Below are 19,140 nucleotides of genomic sequence, written 5' to 3' on the forward strand. Positions count from 1 at the left end.
GAGTTGCCTGAAAAAACATCTTCTTAGTCAACAGAAACTGATGTGATATATTTCTCAGAATTATCATAATGTTTTATTTATTTTCTCTACTTATTTAACCTGAGTCCTTAGTAAGAAACAAAGCAGCATTCACATGCAATTTCTTGGTCTTTAAAGCCTATTCTCTTTCTGCTAAGACAAAAGCAAAACACCTGGGATCCCTTACACGTCCTCAAGAGAATTTATTTCAATGAAAATACCTAGTTCTTAAAGAGTAAAGGGTACATTTTTGCTAGTATTTATAACTGATGGAGGATGTGGTAGAAGGTAAAATACCACAAGTATCAATGATTTAAGATTGTGAAAAAATAGAGAATCAAATTTTTCTGGTCAGTCATGCGCAGAGGAGTGTTATTAATGTTGCACATTCAAATCAAGGACTATCTGTAGAGCATTTTTATGTCACCAAGATTTCAGAAACACCTCTAGTTATAACAGAAATAAATGAGCCATAGTAGATCACAGAGCTCATTCTATGCCAGTCACTTGTTTTCCAGCAGATGTATGAATGATCTTAACCAGAAGGCCAGAAGAACACTCCATTTCAAAACTCATGACAGTTATTACAATTTCAAAGACAGAAAAAAAAACAGATACCAATAACAGATGGTCTAAAAGTTACTGTGTACATTTTATGTACAATTGCACTAAAGACAAAGGCATAATTGAAATGGCAAGCAGGAGAAAATGGAATCTAAGATCAGATAATTTTGAATGAATTTCTTGTTTCAGAATTCCATTTACTTGGACAAAAATGTGAATAAGGTTCATTATAAATTGATCATTTTCATGCAATACATTTCATTTTGTAAACTATTTTGTTACCTCACAGGTGACTTATTTTATCTTGAATCATATAAATTTCATGATGTTTTGTAAATTTTATCACTATTATAAACTTAAGTTCTACGTCTCTAAATAGCAAATTGAATACCCAATAATATTTTAAATGGCACTTAAAAACTCATTCCTCTTAATTCAAAATCACAATTTATATGTTTGACTATTGAATTTAAGCAATCTGTATGTAGTTAAAAAATATATAGCTCCAGTAGACCTGATACTTACAAACTGGCAAGCCTGCAACAAGGATTTTCTCAAAAGTGCGATGTTCCTCACCTTCCCTGACGCAAGCAGGGTAGGGTTTATGCTTCGCTGGCTGCTCTCAGACCCTCTGACTGTCAGACAGCCAAGTTCACAGCCAAGGCCTTCACTTTAGAAAAGTACGTAGATCTCTTTGTTTCTAGCATAAGGCTTTGACATTGCCTAGTACAATCAGGAATATCTTTTAATAGTATTTTTTTATTTAAAGCTATGTAAGAGCAGCTATATCTCTGTAAAGAAAATAAACTAGAAAGGGTCTTAAGGGAAGAAAGTGAGGTAAGAATCTAGAATGAATGATTAAGTTACACTGCCAAAAATATTTAAGAATCTGATGGTGAATAGATCAACATCTTTATAGAGAAAAGCATACTAAACTCTTCAATGGATAGCGATATAAATTTCTGGAACACCAATTTTCTACCTTCTAGGCTAATTATTTTGTTTTTCCTGTATTTTTCTATTTATCATTTTTCTTTTCATCCATCTCTCTCTTTATATATATATGTATACATACATATTTACACATATTATATATATGAATATATACATATATTCAATCCTGTCACCTGAATTCATCAAGATTACTAAAGTTCAGAGATTGATAAGGGACTGTAGCATTAAACTCTTACCAGTAGTAACTTGATTTCTTTGTCTTTCTGGACGCAAATAAAATGTATCATATATCCTCTATTTTTTATTTGAATATGTGCATAAAACACACAAATGAATATACAGAAGTATAAGTTTCTGTCATCAAACATCCTGAAGATTTAATTAATTCTTTTAAATTTTATTGACTATTTTATGACATTATATATTAAAGTGAATCTTGATCATCAAAATGCTATGTTATGTAAATATTTATATTTTAGATTACAAAGTAATTGGAATAAATCATAACTTTTAAGAAAGTACTATTTGTTATTTAGTGTACAATTTTTATATCTTTTTATTTCTAGGCACTAATTTTTCTAATAATAATGCTTAAAGCTGAATTTATATCATTTAATTACATCCTATCTTACTTCATATTCACATTTAAATTCTATAGTAACACATTATTTGAGAGTTTCAGAACATACAATTTTAGATATTAATAAAATATAAAAATAAATAAATGCATACTTCAAGTAATTATTAGAAAATTATAATATATGCCAATGATTATATATGGAATTAAAAAATACACAAAATGGCTTGAGAAGCCTGCTGCTTCTTTCATTTGATTACCATTCACTCAAGGTAGTACATGTGTAATGCAACTCTTCTCTCTCATAGTTAGAAAATGCACCATAATTCTATTTGGTCCATTTTCCGTCCAATTAAATAATGGCTGGCTTACCGGCTTTAACTTTCTCATTGCTGTAAGAACACGTCTTTGATTATACACTGAAACACTTTACATTCTAGATGCCTACATTTGAGCAAACTCTGAACTAACATCTTAAATATTTCTTGTTAGAAAATAACAAATGTCTAGCTATTCCATGCTTTTTCATTAAAAAGGACACATTGCCATTATCAGACTAAATTAGGAGAAATAAAATAATTAAAATAGACTTTTAAAGTACTGAGTATTTCCCTTTAACCAAAAAGTGTGTTTTCTATACTTCTCATACAATGTTCTTTTAACTCAGTACTGCTGTTTTTCTGGGAGTGTCATTGGCTTCCACTTCTCCACCCTTCCGTGAGACTCCGGGTTGCAGAGAGCAGCTCTCTAAATGTTGGCAGCCTTTCTGGCTAACTAACCATGTAAGTATTTCTCAAACCAAACCCCTGTTGATAAAAGGGTAAAGACAGAACAGATGAGTATGAGTAGACTGTGGCCAGTTAGTCTCTCCAGCCCGTCTTGGTCAGTATTTCCCAGGCTTTAGTCAAGACACTGAAAGCAATCTTTGTCAGGGTCACATGTCCACTTACCTCCCAGGCTATAATGTCCAAAGTGTAATGCATGAGTTTTCATATTCGTAGACCGTAAACCTGATTTCATAGATTTTTGTTTTTTGCTTCCTAAAATAAATGATCTGACTAGTATACCCATAGATAACTAATGGTCTTATTTAGTAAAATAAAAAAATAACTTTACACAGATGTTTTGATAGAAAATTACTCTTATGTTTTATAATCTAGTAGGAATTGTACTGGGATTAATGTTGTTGGCCTTTTAAATTGACTTCCTATACTTTCTAAGGTCAGTGTGACAGCCTCTCTCTCTATTAATTGGAGTACTTGTTACATCTGAGTACTTGTTACATTTCCCTTTCTCGTCTGAGTACTTGTCTCTCTCACCAATTACTTGTTACATTTCCAACAACCCAAATATACACAGTTTAACAGTTCTCTAGATCTGTGTCGTCCTTACACTTGGAGGTAATGACTCCACATCATCTCATCTCCTCAGGTTACTTTAGAGCATGAATTCTGATTGGAGGAAATATCACCACCCTGGAGACAAAGGTTAGTTTAGAGGGTGAAAATAATTGCACTCTTTTATGTATAAAGCACATATATGTACAGTATGTATCAGATATACAATATAACTGTGACATTAAATTTTCTTAGGGGTTTGGTTAAAAATCTAAAATTTTCTCTTAAACAGCGATAATGAAAAAGTTAAAAAACACCGAGTTATCATAACTACTTATGTACAATATTGCTTTTTACTTCTCTCACTTGATAGGCTCACAGACTTGTCAGTCATCTGGATCATGCTTACATCACATACTTACTGCTTCAAAAGATCACCATCATTTATTTGTCCCAAAACATTATCAAAACTGCAGTTGATTCAACTAGCTTTATTCTCAGGTTTAAGGATGATGCATTTCTAATGATGAATTAATAAGGTTTATTTCCTCTGAACAATTAACTGAGTTCATTGAAAATATAAGAATGGTCATGTAGTCATAGAGGCTGGGAAGCTGGAGAAAATCACATGGAAGTTTAAAAAAATGAAATGTCCAGGTAGAGGGGGTAGGAGAGGCAAGAAAGAGAGGTAAGCCATAAAAGACAGAAAGTACTATGAAAAGCCTCATGTTTGGAGGTAAAATAAAGAAAAACACTTAATTATTTAAGAATCCAGAAAGAGAAGTTCATGGGGCTAAAACAAAGTGTCCTAACTGTGAACTCTTATTAGAGACTAAAAATATTAAAGTGTAATAAGTTCTTAAAATATTACTAACCCGTGAATTATTTTAATTATCATCATTGATCCAAGTAGTATAATAGTTCTTATAATAAAAATTCTGGGGAAAAAAAAGGCCAATGACTTTTGGCATTGAAATTATAAATCTTCAGTTTACCTAAATTGGGAATGTTGGAAAAACCTTTGATATTAGATTGAATTTTTTTCTTCTTTTTGAAAACAGTCAAGAAGCACAAGGGACAGTGAGGCAGATGCTTAGGCAGCTGTGCATAACATGCTGGCCAGCCCCAGGTGGAGCACAGCATCGTGGATCAGGAGGCAATCAGTCTTTTTTCAAAACATTGCTGCTATACAGGGTTGTTCTTAAATTATACCGTTGGGAAAACAAGTCTTATACAGTGAAGGAAAAAGCCATATGACAATTTCTATAGCACAACCCGAGACTCATTTTTGACATATAATTTATTTTTTCCTGACATGATGATTTTTGGAAAATTTCCAGAAACCATGGAACACGTGCTTTCAATAAAGAAAAGACAGCTGCTAGGATATCCATTTTCATTGTCCCTTCAGAATCAAAGAGAAATCACCAGCCATCGTTTAGTATGTAAAGGACAGAAACATATGTATACTTTCAAAAAATATCAGCAGGATTCAAAGAAGTTGAGTTCTCTATACTGTTGTTCTTGCTAAATTTTTCTAGGTTGTGGTTATAAACGCTTCACAGAATTTCTCCAACTCCTTTCCTTCCTTCCCCACCTCAATCAGCTCTGCAAGGAGTTCCACGGTGCATTTTCTAAATCTGGTCTCCTCCAACACTTGCAGTCACACCCACTTCATACAGTGTTCATTAAAAGTCTTCATTTATAATCACCATCCTTAGTATGATTTGTATCTAATTATCTAGATTTATGTGGTACTTTTTCCTAATATAAAATTTCGCTCCGCCCTGGCTGATCTGGCTCAGTGGATTGAGCGCCAGCCTGCTAGCCAAACTGTCACTGGTTTGATTCCCAGTCCGGGGCACGTGCCTGGGTTGCGGGCCATGTCCCCAGTAGGGGGTGTGCGAAAGGCAACCAAACATTGATATTTCTCTTCCTCTCTTTCTCCCTGCTTCCCCTCTCTAAAGAATAAACAAATAAAATTGTTTAAAAATTGCTCAAAGTAAATAATTTACTATTTCTGAGCATATATCACGTAGTTTATTTAATATTTTGTTTATTCATTCTCAGATGCATTTATTTCTCAGCATTCTCAAATGTCTCCTCTATACTGTCTTTTTCTGGCCTAACCACCCCATTCTCACACTATCAGCTAGAATCTCTTCCTCGTGCGACATATGCACAGTGCAAACCGATATAAGCAAGTGATTTATAACTGTTGGTTTAATTTCCTACCTACTCCTAACTAATTTTAGGACTTGCTTTACTCTACCACCTATTTTTAAAAATTTATATATTTATTGACTTACTTGCAAACTGTTAATCATTTTAGAGTAAGACATAGAGCATGACAATTTAAAAATATTGTAGTCTGCATTGCTTAACAGAATCTGATATATAGGGAGAGTTATAACTACTTGGTAAATGGAATTGAATTGGAAACTTATTGGATACACATGTAAGGGGTATATGCTACTTCTGCGGGGTTTTGTTTTGTTATTTTGTTTTTGTTGTTGTTGTTCTTCCAAAGATTTTATTTATTTTTCTTTAGAGGGGAAGGGAAGGAGAGAAGGAGAGAAGGAGAGAAATATCAATGTGTGGTTGCCTCTTGTGAGTCCCCTGCCGGGAGCTGGCCCGCAACCCAGGCATGTGCCCTGACTGGGAATCAAACCGCGATCGTGTGGTTCGCAGGCCCGCCTTCAATCCACTGAGCTACACCAGCCAGGTGTTGTTGTTGTTGTTTTTTTAACCTGTAAGCATTATTGGAATTTGTTAAATAGTACCCGAGATGTAAGTAAAGGCATGAAGCTTGTCTTGGTACAGAAAAACAAGTAGTTTTTTATTTGTAGTTTCCAGTGCTCAAAATATGTCACCATCCAGTTTACAATGATGTCAGAAATCTTATGTTTAATGTATAGTACTTAGAGTTTAGGGTATAAGTCTACTCCTCATATATAAATTTATAGGGACAATTTTAGGCTATCATTTTAAAATTTTAATACTCTGATGAAATATATTTTCAGATTTTTCTTCCAATTAAATGTCTAAATTCCAAGGAACATGGCTACCACATTAATAACTATAAGAGCTATGTGGAAAAAAGAAAGAGTGAGAGATATTTTTATGTTTTGATAGAGGTAATAAAGAAAGCTGATTGTACATCATCCTCATTAGTAATATTTATGAATAAAACAATAGCCCAATTAATAATACTTATTAGTAATAGTTCATGTGAATTAATATGTAAATTTTATACTAATAAATATGCTTAAAGTTTTAACAAGTGTCATGAAGCTTATAGCAAATTCTATTCCCATAGGGGATGTAGTCATTGCATGTTATAAAGTTTTAGTGCTTCCAACACATGAGGTCCCTGAACAGGCAGATCACCAGACTGAGGTTGACTGGGAGAAGGACGTTAGAAGGACAGGAATCCTCCTCCTCCAGTTTTTTTTCTGTTCTTGCCAACAGGTAGCTACAATGATCTAAACATTCCTAACATTAAAACAAAACAAAAAGTGAAGTTCAGAAAGAGTGAAACCTCATCTAATGTATATATTTCCTCTCTCATCAGAAGTGTTTGAGGGGCATGCAGTTGGGACTCCTTGTGTGCAAGGGAAAGAAAGTTGAAACACAGGAGACTTTGGAAATGGTCAACTTGTAAAGCAAGTGGAACTGCCCTTGAAGATAAATAGACAATCGAAGAATTGCAGAATAGACAACTGCCCTTGAAGATAAAATGATGTAAACGCTATTATTCTCTTGCTTTGAGGTCAAATACAACTCAAAACTGTCAGCATCATTCTCTGTGACCAACTTCTCCAAAGACTGAAACCCTAGCCCTAGGCATCTTCAGTCTCATCCTATGACAATTTGACACTTCTGTAACCATAAAGATATTAGTCTGATTAGCCAGCTTGAATTGTGAACATATTCCTAGAACAAGGACTGTTGAAGGAAATGTAGCACTGAGATTGGCCTCATTGTTAATAGTTCATGTGGCCAGGAGATGGAGTGATATGCTTCCCAGCGTCATCTACATTTGTACAGTATGCTCAAATAAAGATAATTATCAAAAGAAGCTATTGAGGAAGACAGCATAATAAATATTCACTATAAATAGGAATACTTCATTTTGAGGATTAGACAATACTGAGGAAAACAAGTTATTACCAAATAACTACCTTCCAACAACTTATATTGCAATAAATTGCTATCTCATAAAATGAGATTCTCATTAAGGAAGTTCCAATTAATGCCCGATTCTGAAGAAATCATGAATTAACCCTTTAAAATTAAAGGGCATATTTCTGTTAACTATGTTATATAAGTATTGTAAATTATATTTTCACATGGATTGCTATCCTTTTATTATATAATTATTAATTTTTAAAATAATGTCCATTGCTTTATGTGTTTGTTCTCTTATTCCAATTAAATTAAAAGATCTGGCTTAGAATTAGATTACCTGAACCCTGAATCACAGCTTTGTGATTAAAAAAATCTTATCTTTCTACTCACCAATTTTTCACTTTCCTAGCCACCACATATTGTAGCTCCAAAGAAAGCTAATATTGATTAATTAAATCAGAGGGCAGAGTTGAGATGCTCAAATCTGATGACGATAACTTTAAAATACGATATATTTTAACATCTTCTTTACACATTTTAAAATTACACTCAGAAGGGTGATAATCAATGTATACTCGTCTCATACCAGCAGGTCTGTTTTTTAAATGATACTGTGAGATCTATTTATTTTTATGAAAAGATGTTCCACTGAAAGCAGATTATAACAAGAAGGCTGAGCGCTTGTGGAAAGATGGAGTCGGTCTACTTTTCCTACTCCTTCTCTTAAGTAAAACTAAAACCCTGGAAATGATACATGAAGTAAGCATAAGGGGATTGTAAAAGTTAGAGAGAAGGGAAAATTTCACCTTTTCACCCAATCTCCCAACAACCCTCCCATCTGGCAACCATCAATTGTTCAAGACAGAATTTCCTGTCATTTTGTGTAAATATAAAAAGCCCAAAGATGATTAGTGATGTGGAGCATCATTTCATGTAATTGCTGGCCATATGTTTCTTGTTTAGGAAAATGTCTACTCGAGTCCTTTGCCCATTTTGTAATCATATTCTTTTTTTGTTTTTTCCCTATAATTCTATGTATTCATTATATATTTTCGATCTTAACCCATTATCAGGTAGATGGCTTGCAAATATTTTGTTCCATTTAAAAGGTCATTTTTTTTATTTTCCTGGTCATTTCTTTTGCTGTGTATTAGCTTTTTAATTTGATATAATCCCATTTATTTATAATGTTGTCTCTTGTCTTTTTGACATTATATCCAAAATTCTTTATCAGCATTAATGTCAAGGAGGTTTTTCTCTGTTTTCTTCTAGTAGTTTTACAGTGTCAGATATTACATTTAAACGTTTAACCCACTAAATTAATCTCTCTGAGTGGTGTAACACAGCAGTCCAATTCCATTCTTCGGCACATAGTTCTCCAGCTTCCCCAACTCCATTTGCTGAAGAGACTATGCTTTCCCCATTGCACCTTCTTGACTCCCTGGTCGTACATTAGTTCACTACATATGAGTGGGTTTCCTTCTAGGCTCACCATTCTGTTCCATTGGCCTTTTTTATTCTATTTTTAAATTAGTACCATACCATTTTGATTAGTATAGTTTTATAATAAAGTTTTAAATCAGGGATTGTGAGATTTTCAGCTTTGTTTTTTCTCAGAATTATTTAGTTACTCGGGGTCTTTTGTGGTTCCACACAAATTTTTGAAATTTATTTTACTATTTCACTAAATATGTCATAGGAATTTTGAAGAGGATTGAATTGAATTTGTCGATAGCTTTGGGTAGCATGAATATTTTGACAACACTAATTCTTTCAATCCATGAACATGAGATACCTTTCAACTTATTTTTTCTTAATTTTTTTACCAATTGGTTAAAGTGATTGCTAAGTACTTTTTTGAGGTTATTGTAACAGGGATTGTTTTCTTAATTTCTTTTTCAGGTAGTTTGTTGTTAGTACATAGAAATACAACTTATTTTTGTATTTTGATTTTGTATCAGCAGGTTTGTAATTAATCCCTATATTATTCTAAGTTTTTGTCTACTTATATAAAATCCTATATTTTTTAAATTTGTATAACTGATTACTAAGAGACTTTCTTCTCATTTTTAAGTAAATGTATATTTTTTAAAAAGCAGAAGGTCAAGAACAAATTTCTAAACTTGTCTAATTTTGGCCTGTTATCTGGTGGGGAGCAAGTTATACAAAAATGTTGAAGTAAAACAGAAATATATATCCAAGAAGAAACTGAATATCTAAGTTATAGTATATTGATATATTTATTTATTTATTTTAATTTTTATTTATTGACTTTAGAGGAAATGGGGGAGAGAGAGAAACATCAATTTGTTGTTCCACTTCCAGATGCATTCATTGTTTGACTCATATGTGTCCTCAGGAATTGAGCCCATAACCGTGGCATAGGGATGATATGCTAACCAACTGAGCTGCCTTTCCAGGGCATATTCTATATCAATAGTGAATCATTGTCATGAATTTTCCCATGTATTGTTCAATTATTTCAGTTAATAGAAAAGGACAAATAGAAAAAAAACAACATATTTAAGTCAATTTTAAGAATAATTTTGAATTTTCAAATATTGTTGCTTCTATGATATAGGAAGAGATAGTTTTTAAAATATCACTATCATGTTCATGAAATCTAGACTCCTAGTCACACAATTACCTCTGCTATCCATGATGAATAATTTATGAAGGGTACAAGAAAAAGAATAGTGAAAACATATGAAAATCAGTGTACATAAATGTAATCTACATTTATGTAATATATAAATGTATTTAGCCAGCTAAATACATCTGGATTTCACTTAAATATTTTAAGACAACACAATTCATAAAAAATTTAAAATTATAATCACTTTTATAATTTGTAACTATAAATAATGTAAGGCCATTAATTTGAAATTATAGTCAAAATAGTTAGATCAGATTATTATTAACATCTCATTTGATTAGGTCAATCAGTTCCATAGGTAAGCCAGAGGCTCTGAAATTTAGAACAGTATGATGAAGTCCCACCTACCTATAGAAATCAAATAGCAACATCAGGAGACAATAGACAATATTCAGTTAAAGGTGTGTGTTGGTCCGTGAGGATTTGATTCCTGTACTCATTTTCCTAGTCATCCAATGCATATAATTATACAAATTTTAGCCCTTGGTGGTGTAGCTCAGTGGATTGAGCACAGGCCTGCGAACCACACGATCATGGTTTGATTCCCAGTCAGGGCACATGCCTGGGTTGCAGGCTGGTTCCCTGCAGGCCAACTCCCAGCAGGGGATACAGGAAAGGCAACCATACATTGATGTTTCTCTCCCTCTCTCCTTCCCCTCTAAAGATAAATAAATAAAAAAAATCATACAAATTTTATTGTGAAATATTAACAATCCTCTCCCCAGAACTTTACCAATACAGCCTCTTAGGGCAACTGTTAATGGTTCATCTTTGTATGCCAGTACCATTCCCTTTAAGACTCTATGTTACATACTTTTTTGTACAATTGGTCTAAAAACATGAAAGTTTTATGATTTTTTTGGATCTTAATTAAGTCTTTCAGTTTGACATTTCCCCTTTACTCCAAAACACAGGCAAATTTCAGATAATAAAATTAAACTTAAAATAGGCATTTAAAATATAATTATATGATTGGATAGAAAATTATAATTTTTTAAATATATTTTATTGATTATACCATTACAGTTGTTCCTTATTCCCCTCCACCCACACACTCCCTCCCCGACCATTCTCCCCCCTTAGTTTATAACCACGTGTCTCAAGTTCTTTAGATTCTATATTTCCCCCACTATTCTCACCCTCCCCCCTATCTATTTTCTACCTACCCTCTATGCTATTTTCTGTGCCTTCTCCCCCCTTCTCCTCCTCCCATCCCCCTGTTTCTAACCCTCCATGTGTTCTCCATTTCTATGGTTCCCCTCCTGATCTAGCTGTCCTCCTACAGATGAGACACGAGATCGGAAGAGCGTCGTGTCTCATCTGTAGATGCCTCCTCCAGATGAGACACGAGATCGGAAGAGCGTCGTGTCTCATCTGTAGTNGGGATGTTTCATTCTTCCTTCTGGTCCATTCCATTGATTTGAGTCCCAGTTTCCTTTCCATCACTATTGGTTTCCTGTGCATCTCCCTTCATTTCAATTAGTTTAGCCTTCATATGTTCTCTAATTTGTGACTGTGTTCCTCTAATTTGTGACTATAATCTACCAGTTCTGTGAGCATCCTGATAAATAGTGTCTTGAATTGTGCTTCTGAGAGGCTGGCAATTTCTTGGTCACTGAGAGTTATTGGCTCTGGGACTTTGAGTTCTTCTTGCGCCATCTTTTGGGCTGTTCGTGCCTGTTCCGTAGCAGGATCAGAGCCCTAAAGTGTTCACTAGAGCAGGGCAACTAAGTCGCTGGGTTGTGACATTGTATGTGGGGGCGGAGTCAAAGAGGGACAATGGCTTCCCATCTGCCGCCTGCCGCCGCAGCCACCACCGACGCCGCAGCCACCACCATCACCAGGCCCACGCGTTTCGTTCCACTGCACACGAGTGTGCCACCGCCGTCAGCCCTCCACCACTGGGTTCGCCCCCTGGGGCCTGTGTGGTCCGTCTCACTGTGCACAAATGTGCGACCGCGGTCAGTCTGCCCCACACCCCGACTGGTTCCGGGCTGCCTGCGCGTCTAGGTCGGGGGGGATCTGTCCTGCCCGACCCAGCTCTGCTTCTGGTTCCGCCTCTCTTACCGTCCTGGTTGAATGGTTTGTAGTTGTCCGACTTCCGTATAATTCCTTTTTCTGGTCTTTGGGTGTGTCCTAGTTCTCCAAACCTTTGTTGTGTTCAAACTTGGTTGTGGGAGAAGGCACAGTGTTTCCACCTATGCCTCCATCTTGGCGGAAGTTGAAAATTATAATTTTTAAATTGTACTTTTACTCTATTTGATAATCAAGTCTTCTTCATAAAGCAGAAATCTAAAGCATGGTGCTACATTGTCATTTGCAAGTTCCAATTAGTTCATGGCCTCCTTATAGCCATTTCTTTCCCCTTTTTAAGGAGAATAAATTAAGTTTTAAGTTCTTTGCTTTTAGGCAGAATCTAGAGGAACCAATATGAATATACATACATTTTGTTAAAAAGGCCTCAGAAACTTTCTACATCAAATAAACGTATACAGGTGAATAATGTTCCCCTACTACATTAATAAGCAAATATGCATACTAAAGAATTTAGTTAACTGATGATAATAACCTGATGTATTTATACTACAAATATGCATTGCATTCAGTGAGATTGTCAAGCTTCAAAATCACAATGAAAAACACACTCTAAGAAATATTCTAGTACTAATCCCAGTGGTAGTGAAATAACCTAAGAGAAAAAAATAACTCTGGGTGGTCAATAATGCTTTTCTAATAACAATTTAAAATATTATATATATATATATATGCATCTAAAACTAAAATTTTAGCTATATATATTCATGCATCTATATCCCATTTATTTATTAATGTTAAAAGTTAGTTTTCATGAGAAATAATAATATAAATACAAAGGAGAGTGGTCCTGAGGAGCTGAAGTAAAATGAAAAGCCATGCAAAATAATCACTTTACAAAATTGAAATACCTATTCAAAAAATAAACTGAATAGAACATGCTTATGATTTAGAATTCATGATCGATAAGGGTGTTAATGATAGCAGTTCAGAGTGGGTGAAGATGGAAAACATCTTCTTGGTGGGCTGGCCTCCTGAAACAGATGATTCAGCCATCCATTCTGAGCAAACTGGTTCTTCTCAAGAGATTTCTCCAAGGAAAGCTAAATTTTCTGCAGAATAATGTAATAAACTAAGAAGACTTTCCTCTGTTCCTACAGAGTATCATAAAAGATCATTTTGATTCTCTCAGTTTCAAAGCAAAAATATATTGTCTTTGAAAATAAATTATATCTTTTCTTGAATATGCCCCTGCAATATAGTAATATAATCTCATGCTTTTATTATTGCAGAAATAAAACAGTTTTAGAGATTTGGCAAAGCAGATAAAATGTTAGTAAGAAAAACCTCACTCAAATTCAGAAGAAAATACTATTTTTTTAATTAACAAAAAACCTGTGTTAACATATCATCGTCAATGTATTCTTTGATATTTATTCACCATTCTTAGAGTTAATGTTTCCGTGTTATAATCTCATCATTCTGTCCACAAAAAATTAACACATAAACTATGAAATTTGATTTAACAAATAAAGTGAATGTATAAAACAATGAGAATCACCGTGAGTTCATAGAGTTTGTGACTTTCAAAATAGGAGTCTAAATTAATCTAATAAAAATCTATAAAAAGTCCTTTTAAAGAATACCTACTCAAAGATCCAGAATAGTGTTATGCTCAACAGACTGATCTTAATGGTTGATGAGTACAGAGTATCGTTCTAAAAATCACAAGATGCCTCACTAATCTATGTATTTGATGATAGGTTTAGAACCTAGGAAATGACATTAAAATACATTTTTATCCCCACTAATTTTGTCCCTACTAAATTTCAACTTAGCAAAAATTTCCACAATGTTTGTCTTGCTTATTTTAATTAAATGTAATGTATTTGCAGAAGATACTTTCTTATCACTATTTAATAATACTCTTGGGGGACAGAGGCAATTGAACTGCAAGAGTATGGAAGACAAACAGATACAGCCTCTTTACAGGGACAGGGTGAAGGTAGGGAGGATCTGGACTATGGTGTACCTCTTAGAGAAAAGGCCCAGGTAGACCATTTTAGTGGAGAGGACTGGTGAATGGATGCCTCAAAAACACCAGATAAAGCTGCACTTTGAGAGTTGCACATAGAGAAGTGAATCTTACAGTTAGATATTTAACAACTAGCCTTGATTTCTCCAGGCTTCTTTTTTATTTTGGTGGAATTATGGTCTGTGGAAACAATCTACCTGCCTCTTCTTCATTTACATGTGCCCCTGTAGCCAGGCTGCTGCTTCTGTTCCTGGACACTCAGAACACAGACCAGTTGTTTCATTGGTTTTTGTTTTTTTATTGCCGCCCCCTTGGACCATCATCCTTATGTTGTTGTGGTTGTTGTTGTTGTCATAAACCAGATTCATCTTTTTTGATAACTTTCTTTTGGATATTTTATAGACTGTTTTGGTATAAACTGACGTCTTTCAGAAGTACTTCCAAATTTTACTGAATATGTTAAAACTTGATTACATCTTTTTTAAAATAATGAGTAAATATTTTATGATTGTCCATTAACATATTCAAATGTTCCATGGGCTTTTCCATTTTGGGAAGCAATTAATAAAATTATAAGTATATACCTTTAATAGAAATATTGCATTTTACGCTTAATACTTTAGAATGTTCAAGTTTCATCATATTTGTTTTAAGTGTATAGTCTATAAATACATCTGTTACACTAATCTTCTATAAAAACAAATTCCTTTGAATTTAGATTCATATACAAAAACAGGCATATAATATTTTTTCTATGATATGAATATCACAAGGAAATATGTACAAATTATAACATTTTAGAAAAGTGAAAACATTTTTAAACATAGCATAGAAAATATAAAGAATATACACACATAAATACATTGATTTTTGGAGGAAGCATCATCAATGGATAAATGAATTATACCTAAATATATATCATTAGTATGTCCTGTCATAGCATAAATTCTTTATTAAAGTAATACTTTCAGACAGTTACATTATATTGTAAATATGTGCTTTGGTTGTGTAGAAGTCAAAATGCTACCTCCAAAATCAAATTGAAATGCTTCAGTGTTCCCAAAATTATTTTACTGCAAGTTGAGAATGACTAAAATGTTTACAAAATGATTTACACATATTTCTGTTCTTGGAGAAAAGTAGAATTTAAACCTCTTGAGATTTCCCAACTCAAATTTATTTATTCTAATGTTTAAGATACAACTAATATTTTATTTGTCATATCAGTTGAGATCAGAAGTTCTAATACATATACTAAATATAAGATAGAAAAAGAAAAAATATTGAATGACATTTATCTTCATTTAACTCTATTTCTAAAATTTTCTTTGACATGAGAAACTATTTCTTCTAAGTAAGATATTCCATATCATCTTCTCTAGTTATTAAATTGTTATTAATTAATTCACTTATAGAGGACTTGGCTCTGATTAATACATGTTCCTTATTTTTTTGTGAACTAAACTCAGCAGGTTGTAGAAAAAGAAATGATTTGATTGTAAATAGTGAAGGTCACAAATCTACTATCCTACTCCTTCAGCAAAGAAAGGAAAAAGCGTTTGGACCTTTTGTGGCTGCCTGACAATTATATAAATGTCTCTCATATTAATGTGTTTCTCTTACTTTTAGCATTCCTCAGAGAACCTTATACCAGAGGTCAGTTTCTCTGCTTCTGTGATGAAATACCATCTTGTTAAACGTGTAAAACTATGTCTTTTTGCCTTTACTTCTTCTTCTTTTTTTTTTTTTTGCTGCAGCTGGAGTGAAAATTGCATCATACAACTTGCTAAAATATAAAGAGAGTCACCAAGATAGGGCAATTAGTTTCTGCAGTCAGTTATAATTATAAGACCTAGCATTAAAACAGTATTTTATAACAAATTGAAAATATAACAAATACATCCTCGCTGGTGTGGCTCAGTGGATTGAGAGCTAGCTAGCGAACAAAGGGTCACTGGTTCAATTCCCAGTCAGGGCACTTGCCTGGGTTGTGGCTCAGGTCCTCAGTAGGGGGCGCTTGAAAGGCAAACACACACTGATGTTTCTCTCCCTCTTTTTCTCTCTTCCTTCCCCTCTGTCCAAAACTAAAATAAGTAAAAACTTTAAAATATATATATATACCAAATACAAAAACATAATATATTCTTAAGCAGAGTTTATGTATTCAAAGTAAAATGGTGAATTAAGAAAAAATTCAAAATCATGCAAACTAAGAAGAGGTCTGTACCAAAAATTTTACCTATGGCTATTTCATGAGATACTTGAATCGTTAACGTATATAATTTAATTTTTCATTCTGCGCGTGTGATCTATGCTTTGGTTTGCCTAGTGTATTCTAAAATAGCAAAATAAAGAGAGATAAATATGCAGACATGCAGATGTAGATATACAGATATAGATATATAAAATGCCAAGCAATCATCTAGCCACTCAAAAATATTTTTTATCACTTCCGTGTACCCATGAGCATCATGAAAGTTATTGGACTTTGAACAGAAGTATTTGTTTAACAGGAGATATTAACTGTGACACTTCCCAGATTCTCTGTCAAGATTGAGTAACTGAGTATTATATGCCAAGCTAGTTTAACAATATTTTTTAAAGTCTAGTTAAATTTTTTGGAAATGATTTTTAACTGAAAGGATCTTTCTATGTTAACAAATAGTCCCAGTCTCAATGAAGTATAGCGATAAATAAAACATTTACAGAAATCATATAAATAGAAACATTTTACTAATGTTTTTAAGACAAAAACTGAGCCCTGGGTGTTGCTCAGTGGATTGCATGCAAACCTGTGAACCAAACAATCACTGTTTAATTTCCAGTCAGGGTACATGCCTGAGTTGCAGGCCAGGTCCCCAGTGAGGGGCACACTAGAGGCAACCACACATTGATGTTTCTCTCCCTCCCATTCTCCCTCCCTTTCCTTCTTTCTAATAATAAATAAAATCTTAAAAAATAAAACAACATAGAAGCTGTATACATTTCCACTAACACAGACCACATGCTTAACCAATTTTATTTTTCACTATTTCTCTGGATGTTTAATGAGATACAAACACATTGTTTTCCTTTTAAATACTGGAAAATACCTATGTCACTATGCATACATAGTCCCGTATTTATTGTTGTGGACTGTTCTGCCTAGTTTTAGGAATTGTAACTCGACCCTCTGTGGCTAAGGATGAGCGAGTGACCTCTAGAGTGACCTCTGGAATGGGGCCACAGGAGACAAGGCTTGTCTCTGGTAGCAAATGCTGCCTCAGTTTACTCCCTCCCCCCAAAGTATGGTCGGAAGTTCTTGATGGGTGAGACCCCTCAGAGAAGGGGCAACCTAAGCCAGACTCGATCACGTGAGAGGCAATCATGGAAGGACTCGGGGGGCTGCAACAAACAGGGAGCAATGGACTCTCATCCTCCCCGCCGGCTTTGACAAAGCCCGAGTCCCCATGTCTTCTGGGAGAAGCGCTTCCTGGCTCTAATCCTCTTAAGCCTAAATACCTGATGGGGAGGGGTGCAGCTCCTTGCCTTACTGGAATGTTTCCTAGGGAAAAATCTGACATCACCAAAACTTCCTGATAAACCTGTGAAATCCGCTCTGCTAAGAGTACTTTCAATCATATGTTAAGGGTTCGAGCAGGAAACTCTAAAACTCTCTTCCTGACAGACTCTGACTCAGACTAAGCCCTCAGATTTCTTTGAAATGTTATCTACTGTGTGATCCTTGCCTCCCTGTATTCCTGTGTATTACAACCTAATAAAAGCCTTTGGAGGAAGGGGCTCAACGCCTTTTCCCCCTGAGAAACCTGCCACTGCTCAAGGCCTTTTTCCTCTGGGAAACTGGCTACCTCTCCTCCCCAAACAGATCACATCATGTCTCAGCTATATTTACTCTCATCCCCAGCACATGGGGGAACTTTTGAGGAAAGTTGCCCCCATGATTTATATACTAAGCATTGTCATTTAAAATTGATTAAAGATCAAATCCTAATTGAAGGTCCCAAGAGCTGGTTTACTATGCTTGCACTGGGCAATTGTAATAATAATATCACCAAGAATTCATTGACATATAATTGATGAGTAGATGTTTGCCTAATCTGTAATCTTCAAAACAACCCAGTGGAAAAATAATGGTTTAACTTGTAGGTGAAAAATTGTGATTCCAAGAATGTAAGTAATTTGCCTATATTAACAAGTTTTAGCAATAGAAAATAAACCTGGTGTGTGAATTCAGTCTTTGCACTCTCTGCCAACCCTCCTGACTCCCCATCACTGCAGACAGCATGCCCACATACTTTGCTTACTAAAAGGTAGTGTGAGCAGTGAAAATATGTGCACAAAGGAACATGAATTGAGAGCTGCATTATATTTTAATAAATTCCAAATTATATTGATGTGCAACCATTTGACGAAAGGGACTTATTTAAGCAAGTCTACAGTATCATACTTCTATGCCACATTTGTGACAAGCATTTAAACTTTAATATGCATACAGTGAGGTGACCATCTGAGAAAGGGAACAAAATTTGGACAGTTACAGGGTAAAATACGTTTTGGTTAGGTGTTCCAGCCAGTACTTGAATGCACTTTCATTCACAAAACGAGGAAGGCAAGCCAACTGTTCAGCTGCACTTATGGAACTCATAAATAGATTGAAATAGACATGATTTCTGGGATGAAATTCTTCAGGGTGTAAATTATAGACGGGAGAATTAAAAGCTCGTCCATTTCTCCTCAAAACTAGTGTGAGATGGGTCACTTGAAAAAAATGAAAGAACAAAAACAGATATTAATTGACAATTGAGCTTCTATCTGTGTATAGGTGAGACTAAAG

This window comes from Sturnira hondurensis, unplaced genomic scaffold, assembly GCF_014824575.4.
Source record: "Sturnira hondurensis isolate 20B ecotype Veracruz unplaced genomic scaffold, ASM1482457v3 Scaffold0004136, whole genome shotgun sequence".
Classification (NCBI taxonomy): Eukaryota; Metazoa; Chordata; class Mammalia; order Chiroptera; family Phyllostomidae; genus Sturnira; species Sturnira hondurensis.